This window comes from Dipodomys merriami, unplaced genomic scaffold (genome assembly GCF_024711535.1).
Source record: "Dipodomys merriami isolate MVZ:Mamm:240054 unplaced genomic scaffold, mDipMer1.0.p SCAF_544, whole genome shotgun sequence".
In the NCBI taxonomy this organism is placed as follows: domain Eukaryota; kingdom Metazoa; phylum Chordata; class Mammalia; order Rodentia; family Heteromyidae; genus Dipodomys; species Dipodomys merriami.
This window is the reverse complement of record NW_027206118.1, coordinates 50,120-58,100: the sequence shown is the minus strand read 5'-3', so window position 1 is coordinate 58,100 and position 7,981 is coordinate 50,120. Positions and strand designations below refer to the sequence as shown.

At 35.6% G+C, this 7,981-nt stretch overlaps 2 pseudogenes; one reads left to right on the top strand and one right to left on the bottom strand.

Annotated features, from left to right (window-relative positions):
• The first annotated feature begins 2,686 nt into the window (after positions 1 to 2,686).
• Positions 2,687 to 2,786, top strand: LOC138811650 (U6 spliceosomal RNA; annotated as a pseudogene).
• Positions 2,787 to 5,594: 2,808 nt separating this feature from the next.
• On the bottom strand, positions 5,595 to 6,305 carry LOC138811644 (ankyrin repeat domain-containing protein 49 pseudogene; annotated as a pseudogene).
• Positions 6,306 to 7,981: the final 1,676 nt, after the last annotated feature.

The following is a 7,981-nucleotide window of genomic DNA, read 5'->3' as shown; positions in this document are numbered from 1 at the left end:
TCCAGTGGAGCAATGGTTTCTTGATCTTGTTTCATCCATTCTATCTTCTCAAGCTATCAAGTGTGACTGAGGGCTGGAGTATCCAGTTCATCCAAAGAAAATTAGCAGAAGAAAGATAATATTTGCAGCTGATGTAGGTGATTTATAACCTTAGACAATCTATTTAAACCAGTTCAAAATTCTCCCATACCCCAAACTGCCCTCTTTGAACAGCTTTATTTGCTTTTACCAAGAATGCCCTTCATTAACTCCTTACAATTTTGAGAGGTCATATTCATACTCTCTAGAGATTGCTATTTGGTTGTGATTTTTGCGTGTTTTTTTATTTCTTGTTGTGTTTATTAACTGAATTTCATAAGGTTGTGCAAGTGTGTTACAATTAAATATATCCATCCAATTATCTAATACTCCTGGATCACAGTGACTCCTTCTATCATTCTCAACTAACCCCTTCTCCAAGATTTATTTCTGATATATCACTTCCTTTATCACATGTGTATTCTAGCTGTACTTACCCTTTGTTCAATTTTTCATCTTTACTATTATTCCTCTCTGGTTTCAACTTCCTCTCTGATACTCATTCTGTTAAAATGTCTGATAATACTTTGAAAGGAGTTTCAATCCTGCATATACTTGAACTGATGTCAGCTTATATTTCCATAATTCACTCATCTGTAGTAACAATTTGCAAGAATGGAGATGCGAAGCACCTAGACATAATTGTATTCTCATCTATTTGGAATATTGATCTTTAGTAAAAAAGAAAGTTTAAAATGGCATAGAATGTATTCCTAATTATCAATTTTTATAAATGGCTTTGTACAATGGTGTGTGATTATTTTATTTTACCTGGGATAATATTTTCTACTACTTGTAGGTTTTGGAAAAAGAAGAAAACTAAGATTTACTATTATAGAGGAATATGATAGAAATAGAAGACAGATTTTATGTTTTTCACATCTCTGATGAGTATTCATATTCAAGACATAAAGTCATATTTCTTACTATGTTATACAGATAGAGAAAAAATAAAACAACATTTGATAAGGCAACTATTTCTGACTATTGTCACTATTTGTGGAGCACATGGGCAGCAAAGATGGTTTTGAGAGGGAGTTGAGTGGGCAGAGCCCAATTTACTTTACCTTCAGTGCATAACTAGACCGTGGAAGTTTAGGTGCATGATAGGGTGTGGCCTTTACAGTGATTGGTTCCTCTTCCTCCCCTCCCAAGCCACGTGCTCTTTTTTTTTTCTTTAAAAAGGGCTTGCTCTGTGTTAATAAACGAGTTTACTGCTTGACTTGACTCCCTGCTGCGTCTGATTTTCTCCTGGGCTAAGGGAGGCTGGGGAACGGGCTACCAGCCACACTTACCTTTCCTTAGACCCCTTTTGTCTTTCGTGGGATGGACGAAGACCCAACAACTATTGTGTTGAAATTAACTTCATTAGCTAACCTTAGGGTTTGAAATATGGGAGGCTGATCTATTGAACACATTTTTGGAAGGCACCTACTGAACAACACAAATGGTGGGTGGTACTCTTTCTACACTTTAATGAATGGTTGAACCTGTTTGTCATTGGTGCTGGGTAAATAAATCAACTCTATTGTAACTTGCTCCCTACACTTGAAAAACTTGTAATGGCACTAAGTATCAACTACTTGTCAAAAGTTATTTTGGTGAATATGATTTTAAAATGTTTATTTGAAAAGGAATACACTTTCAGGAGATTAAATGTACGTTGTCATTGGTTTGAGAGTGACATTTTTATATCACAGAACCAAGTTTAACTGAAGTATCAATGTTTTGAAGCACTAAGGATCTTCTCATTTAATGTTTTTCTAAATTACATTTCACCTCTAAGTCAAGTTTTCCAAAAGTTGATAGAGCAATTATGGATCGATCATTCCAGGAACTCTTTTTTGGATCACTTATGCTGGACTGAAATATTTCATTACTCATTAGAGGAGGAGTATTAAAAATAATCTTATGACATTTTGTGATCTTGTTCACTCATATGGATTGGTCATATGTAAACTGAAAGTTTGAATTACAGCACTGTCTCTCAGATTTTGTGATCTCCTCATTCATTTTAAGTTGCCTTGCATTTCACAATTGCTTACTGATAATTCCTGCATCTCAAGGAATTGGGGATCTGAAATATAGGAAACGAGAAATTGATATGGGTCTTCAATTAGTTTCTGTTGGCATGTTGCATGGGCCTAGGTGAGAAATCTTGCCCATGTTATCTGATGATGCAGATAACTGGGTCCTGGGATCCTAGGATCTCATTTAGGAAGTAAGACCTCATTTGGGAAAATTTCAACTGCAGAAGTTTAGAAGTAGCTCTTAAGCAAGGCTTACTTTGAATCCATTGGCTCCACAGAGCTATCTCAGTTGGATAAATGACTACTTGAAACAGCCATCACCTTTAGACCTAGCTATAAATACTTGAAAGTACAATCAAATCCAAAATGGAAAATATTTAAAATAGGAATTGACAAAAACTTGCAAATGTGAGCAATGGACTGAACAATAAAATTTTTCGACTATTCACAGTATTTCAGGAAAATAAGATCAATAGCACTGTTAGAAACAATAAGGTTTCCTTGTAACAAATAGGCACCCAAGAATATAACCCTGTATAAAGATTGCAACATTAACTATTTAGTTTAGATGATACTATATGCTTCAGCAGCATGTATAACCAAATTACAACAATACAGAGATTAACAGGGCACTTGCATAAGGATGCTATGAAAATTTGTGAAGTATTCAAAATTTTTCATTCTTCACATACAAGAAATGAAAAACATTAAAAATTGATTACAAAATTACAAGTAAAATTACACGTAATTTATATAATTAATAGTTTAACATCAGTGTATTAAATCTTCACCTTAGAAAGGCCTTTATATTTCCTAACAAATGGGGCAATGTCATGCTTTCTGATGGAGGCATAGAATTCCATTCTGTATATATACCACATTTTCTTGATCCATTCATCTACTGAGGGGCATCTGGGTTGGTTCCAGATCTTAGATATGGTAAATAATGCTGCAATAAACATAGTTGTGCTGGTACCTTTAGTGTGGTCTTGTTTGTAAACACTTGGGTAAATGCCCAAAAGTGGGACTGTTGGGTCATAGGGGAGCTCTATGTGGACTCTTTGAGGAACCTCCATACTACTTTCCAAAGTGTTTGAACAAGTTTACACTTCCGCCAACAATGAAGTAAGGTTCCCTTCTGTCCACATCCCCTCCAGCATCTGTTGTTATTAGAGTTCTTGATTTTTGCCATTCTAACTGGTGTGAGGTGGTATCTCAATTTTGTTTTGATTTGCATTTCTTTTATGGCTAGGGAGGTTGAGCATTTCTTCATGGGTCTATTGGCCATCCTTCTTTCTTCTTCAGAGAATTTTCTCTTTAAGTTATTAGCCCACTTAATTTTTGGGCAGTTGTTTCTTTGAGGATTTGTTGTTGGGGGATTTAATTTTTTGAGTTCCAAGTATATTTTAGATATGAGACCCTTGTCCGATGTATGGCTAGTGAAGGTCTTCTCCCAATCCGTTGACATTCTATTGATCTTGCTAGCTATGTCCTTTGCCATGTTGAAGCTCTGCAACTTCATGCAATCCCATTTGTCCAACCTTTCTTTGATTTGTTAGGAAACAGAAAGACTTGGAAAAATTATATTAAGTGAAGTAAGCCAAGCCCAAAGAAACATAGGTCCTATAATTTCCCTTATTTGCAATATCTAGTATATGTATGAGTCAAGCAGAAAAGGTCAGATAAGGGGATGTTAGGAAAATGAACCCTAAGATATGTATTTTAAATGTTTTTTTTTTCTTTTTTTTAATTTAATTTTATTTTATTTGTGAACATACTGTACAGAGGGGTTACAATTACATGGGCAGGATAATGCGTACATTTCTTATCAAGCATTGCAGCCTCCTCCTTTTTTTACCCTTCACATCCCTTCCCAGCCTCCCCTTCCCCCCAATCCCAATCCTTCTCCTTTGCCCCCCCTCCCCCCCTCCGCACCGACTTTGTAAATCTCGTTTTGGACATGACAACTTGTGCTTCTCATTGTTGAAACAGGTCCACCTGTATCCTTAAACAATTGGTTTTTCCCCATCTCCTCCACAAGTTATACTGACATCCAATATAGTAAAAGCAGGGGTTATACTCTGGGGGAGGGACATACAAAGCAACAAAAAGATAATCTTATAACTGCGTTAGAAACACATGCATGAAAGAAAAAAAACATTAAAATACATATCTAAGGGTTCATTTTCCTGACATCACATTATCTGACCGTTTCCCCTTGACTCATACATCTACTAGATATTGCCAATAAGGGAAACCATGGGACCTACGTTTCTTTGGGCCTGGCTTACTTCACTTAATATAATTTTTTCCAAATGTTTTTTTTTCTTTCATGCATATGTTTCTAATGCAATTATGAGATTATTTCTTTGTTGCTTTGTATGTCCCTCCCCCACAATATAACCCTGCTTTCACTGTATTTGATGTCGGTATAATTTGTGGAAGGGAAGTGGAATAACAAGTCGTTTAAATAAGGATACAGGTGGACATGTTGCAACAATGAGAAGTACATGTTGTCATGTCAAAAACGAACTTTACAACTTGGGGGGGAGGATTGGGTGTGGGAGAGGGAGGATAGGAAGGGATGGAAAGGGTAAACAAAGGAGGAGGCTACAATGCTTGATATGAAATGTACTCACTATCTTGCCCATGTAATTGTAACCCCTCTGTACAGTATTTTCACAATAAAAAAAGAAATAGAAAAAAGATAGGCCTTTATATGGGGCTGGGAAGGTGGATCAGTCTTAGAGTGCTTGCCCTGCAGGCCTGAGGCCTTGAGTTCGATTCCTCAACACCACATAAGCAAAAAGAAAAAAGCTGGAATTGGCACTGTGGCTCAAGTGGTAGAGAGCTAGCCTTGAGCTTAAGAGCTGAGGGACAGCGCCCAAGCTCAGAGTTCAGTCCCACAACTGGGCCCCCCCCCAAAAAAAAGAAAGGCCTTTACATAGCATATCCTCTATAAAACTTTTGAAATTAGACAACATTTTCATTCTATCCCAAAGAAATATAATACTATAAGGACCTAGGAAACAAAGGAATCTTAAACTATTTCTATATGGAATGAAACCTGAAAGGAAACATTAATGAAGCTATATATTATAAAGTAGCATAAAATTCAAAGTATTATATCTGGGGGACAATAAAATAGATTATGGACACTATACAAACATAGACTATAGAATATTTTAAAATATACTTTTTCAGACAAGCACGAGAAATATCTTTAGTTTCTGTATTAATTTCAATAGATAAGTTAAAATTATTTCTGATTAAAAAGCCACAAACTCTGAAGAAATCATTATAGATGTATACAAAAACACTTGAATACATTTTGACATCAAAGGCAGGCAATTCACTTGAAAGAATTCCACAGAATCCATGAATTTTTACAGTAAGTGATTGCTGTTATTTGTATTTTGAAAATATTTTGTATGGACACAAAGGATGGAATGGCATTTTTGAAATTTAAAAAAAGTAATTGAATCATTAGGACTTAGTGGAAAAATTTATGCATTCTTCCACAACTTCAAAGAGGTAGTGATACATACTTATCCTTTTAGCAATATCAAACGCAGTTTCTTCCAAATTGTTCTTCAGTCATGGTTTTATGTAATGTTTCATCAGTAGGGGATCAAATGAATTTTTGCTATCTTAATTTCCATCAGCAAGATTCAAGGGGGTCAAGAGGCCTTTAGAATGGGCCTTGGAATCTGCATCATGATGAAGTGAGAAAAAAGCCACTCTGTTATTATTCCACTTATAAGCACTGTGCAGATATGTCCATCCATCTACAGTTATTGTATGTGCCACTTGAGCCACCAACTCAAGGACAATGTCTAAGTGTCCACTGTAGACTTCCTGATGAAGAGGCGTATACTCATCGTCATCCCTTGTATTCACATGAGTGACCATTTTGGAAAGTAGTCTCCGCACTGTAGTAAGCCAATTATTTTCGGCAGCACAAAGAAGAAATTTGCTTGGATCCTTCTCTATTTTTTTATTGCAACTGATATCATTTCTCATATTTTCATCTTGTTCCTCATCTTTATCAGAATTGCCTAACCAGAGACTTTGAGTGCCAGTGAAAATGAGGTGTCCATGTATTTCCCTAATAGTTCATGTTGGTTGACCTGCTCAAAAATATCTGGTGAATTTTCTGCATCTTTTTTCACCATGTTTTATTTTCTCTTTTTCCATTTTTACTATTCTAAATTATTCTTACGAGAGTAGGGATTTGATGGAGAGCAGAGGAAAGATGTTCCTCCGTATTCAATGGTACAGACTGAAAATGAGGACTATGGCTGTCTTCATGTGCAGCTTATTCTAGGAATGAGAAAATATGAAATAATGCCTTCTACATTAATGATTTGTGAAATGGCAGAGCAGAAAATGAAATGATGAAACCAAAAATATAAAAGCAAAATAAATTAGGATAATTATGGAGCAATCATATTATCTATGAGAACCATGAAAGAGAGAGAGGAACAGAGAGATGTGCAAGGACCTACCTAGCCACAAATCCATGCCTCTGATCAATTTATAGAGCAAGCAGAATTTTATTTTTTAAAAAAGATGGAAAGAGAATTCATGTATTAACTTGAAATTTGTAAATTCACTTTTGGAGCCTACATAAAGAGACACAGATTTACTAATATACAGACAAGAATCTAAATCCTTGATACTTCTAGTAACATATCTCACTTAAATCAGTTGAATCACACTTTTCCTGTACAATGAAGGAATAGGCCCAGACTAGGAAAGCAGCTAGAGAAGGCAGGCCAATTATATCTGTCACAAAAACTTTGTGGAAAATGGTATTTAGGATTACTTACTGGTGATCCACTTGCACTGGAAACATGATTCTGACCTATTGCTTGCTGATTCTGAACTATTGTTTGATCATTATATTCTCCAAGAAGAAAAAGTGAGAATTGATAACAAAGGACTATAATGCATTTTGATTTCTCATTAAGCACTTTCAATCATCAAAATCACATGAAGACAATAGACAGCCCTATTTTTTAAGATGAAAACAGTGACTTAAAAAAACAAGGAATTTACGTAGTCATGCAAAGGAATTCTATTTTATTACTGCATTATACATTTTTTCTAATGTTGGTACCAATAAATATTGGATCAATTAGAAAGCTCATATGTTCAACAGTGAGTTCTATTACACTATATCATGGTATTTTTTGTGTAAGGTCTTAAGAAGAAATTTTCATTACTAACTTGAATTTCTGATAGGACAATATCATCACTCTCAGTTTTAAATTGCTACCTAAGTATGTGCATTAGATAATCGTAGAGAAGGGAATATGTCCAGAAAGGAAGCCATAACTTAACTCAGCAAAAGTAGGTACATTGAATCCTTTTGGAATTATTTTCTGTGCTTGCGAAGATTACTATTGACTTTGTCATTCCTTTGGGGGAAACAAAGTCATATTTACACATTTTCTGTCGGTCGTGGGGCTTGAACTCCAATCCTCGGCACTGTCCCTCAGGTCTTCAGCTCAAATTTAGTGCTCTACCTCTAGCTACAACACCACTTCTGGGATTCTGGTGTCTAATTGAAGATAAATGTCTCATGGATTTTCCTGACAATGGCTTGCTTTGAACCACAATCCTCTGGTCTCAACCTCCTGAGTAGCGAGTATTATAGGAATGAGCCACCAGTACCTGTCTCATATTTGCATTTATGTGCACTAAATGACATTATGTAGACAAAGAATGGAAATTTGAATCAAATGATGTGACATTGCAGCTTTTTAGAAAAATTGAGGTAGCAATAAATATGTCCTCCTTTTCCATGTTGTTACATTAATGACTCATGAGGTGTGGGACTCTAACCTTAGCATCCTCTGCTGTCTGCT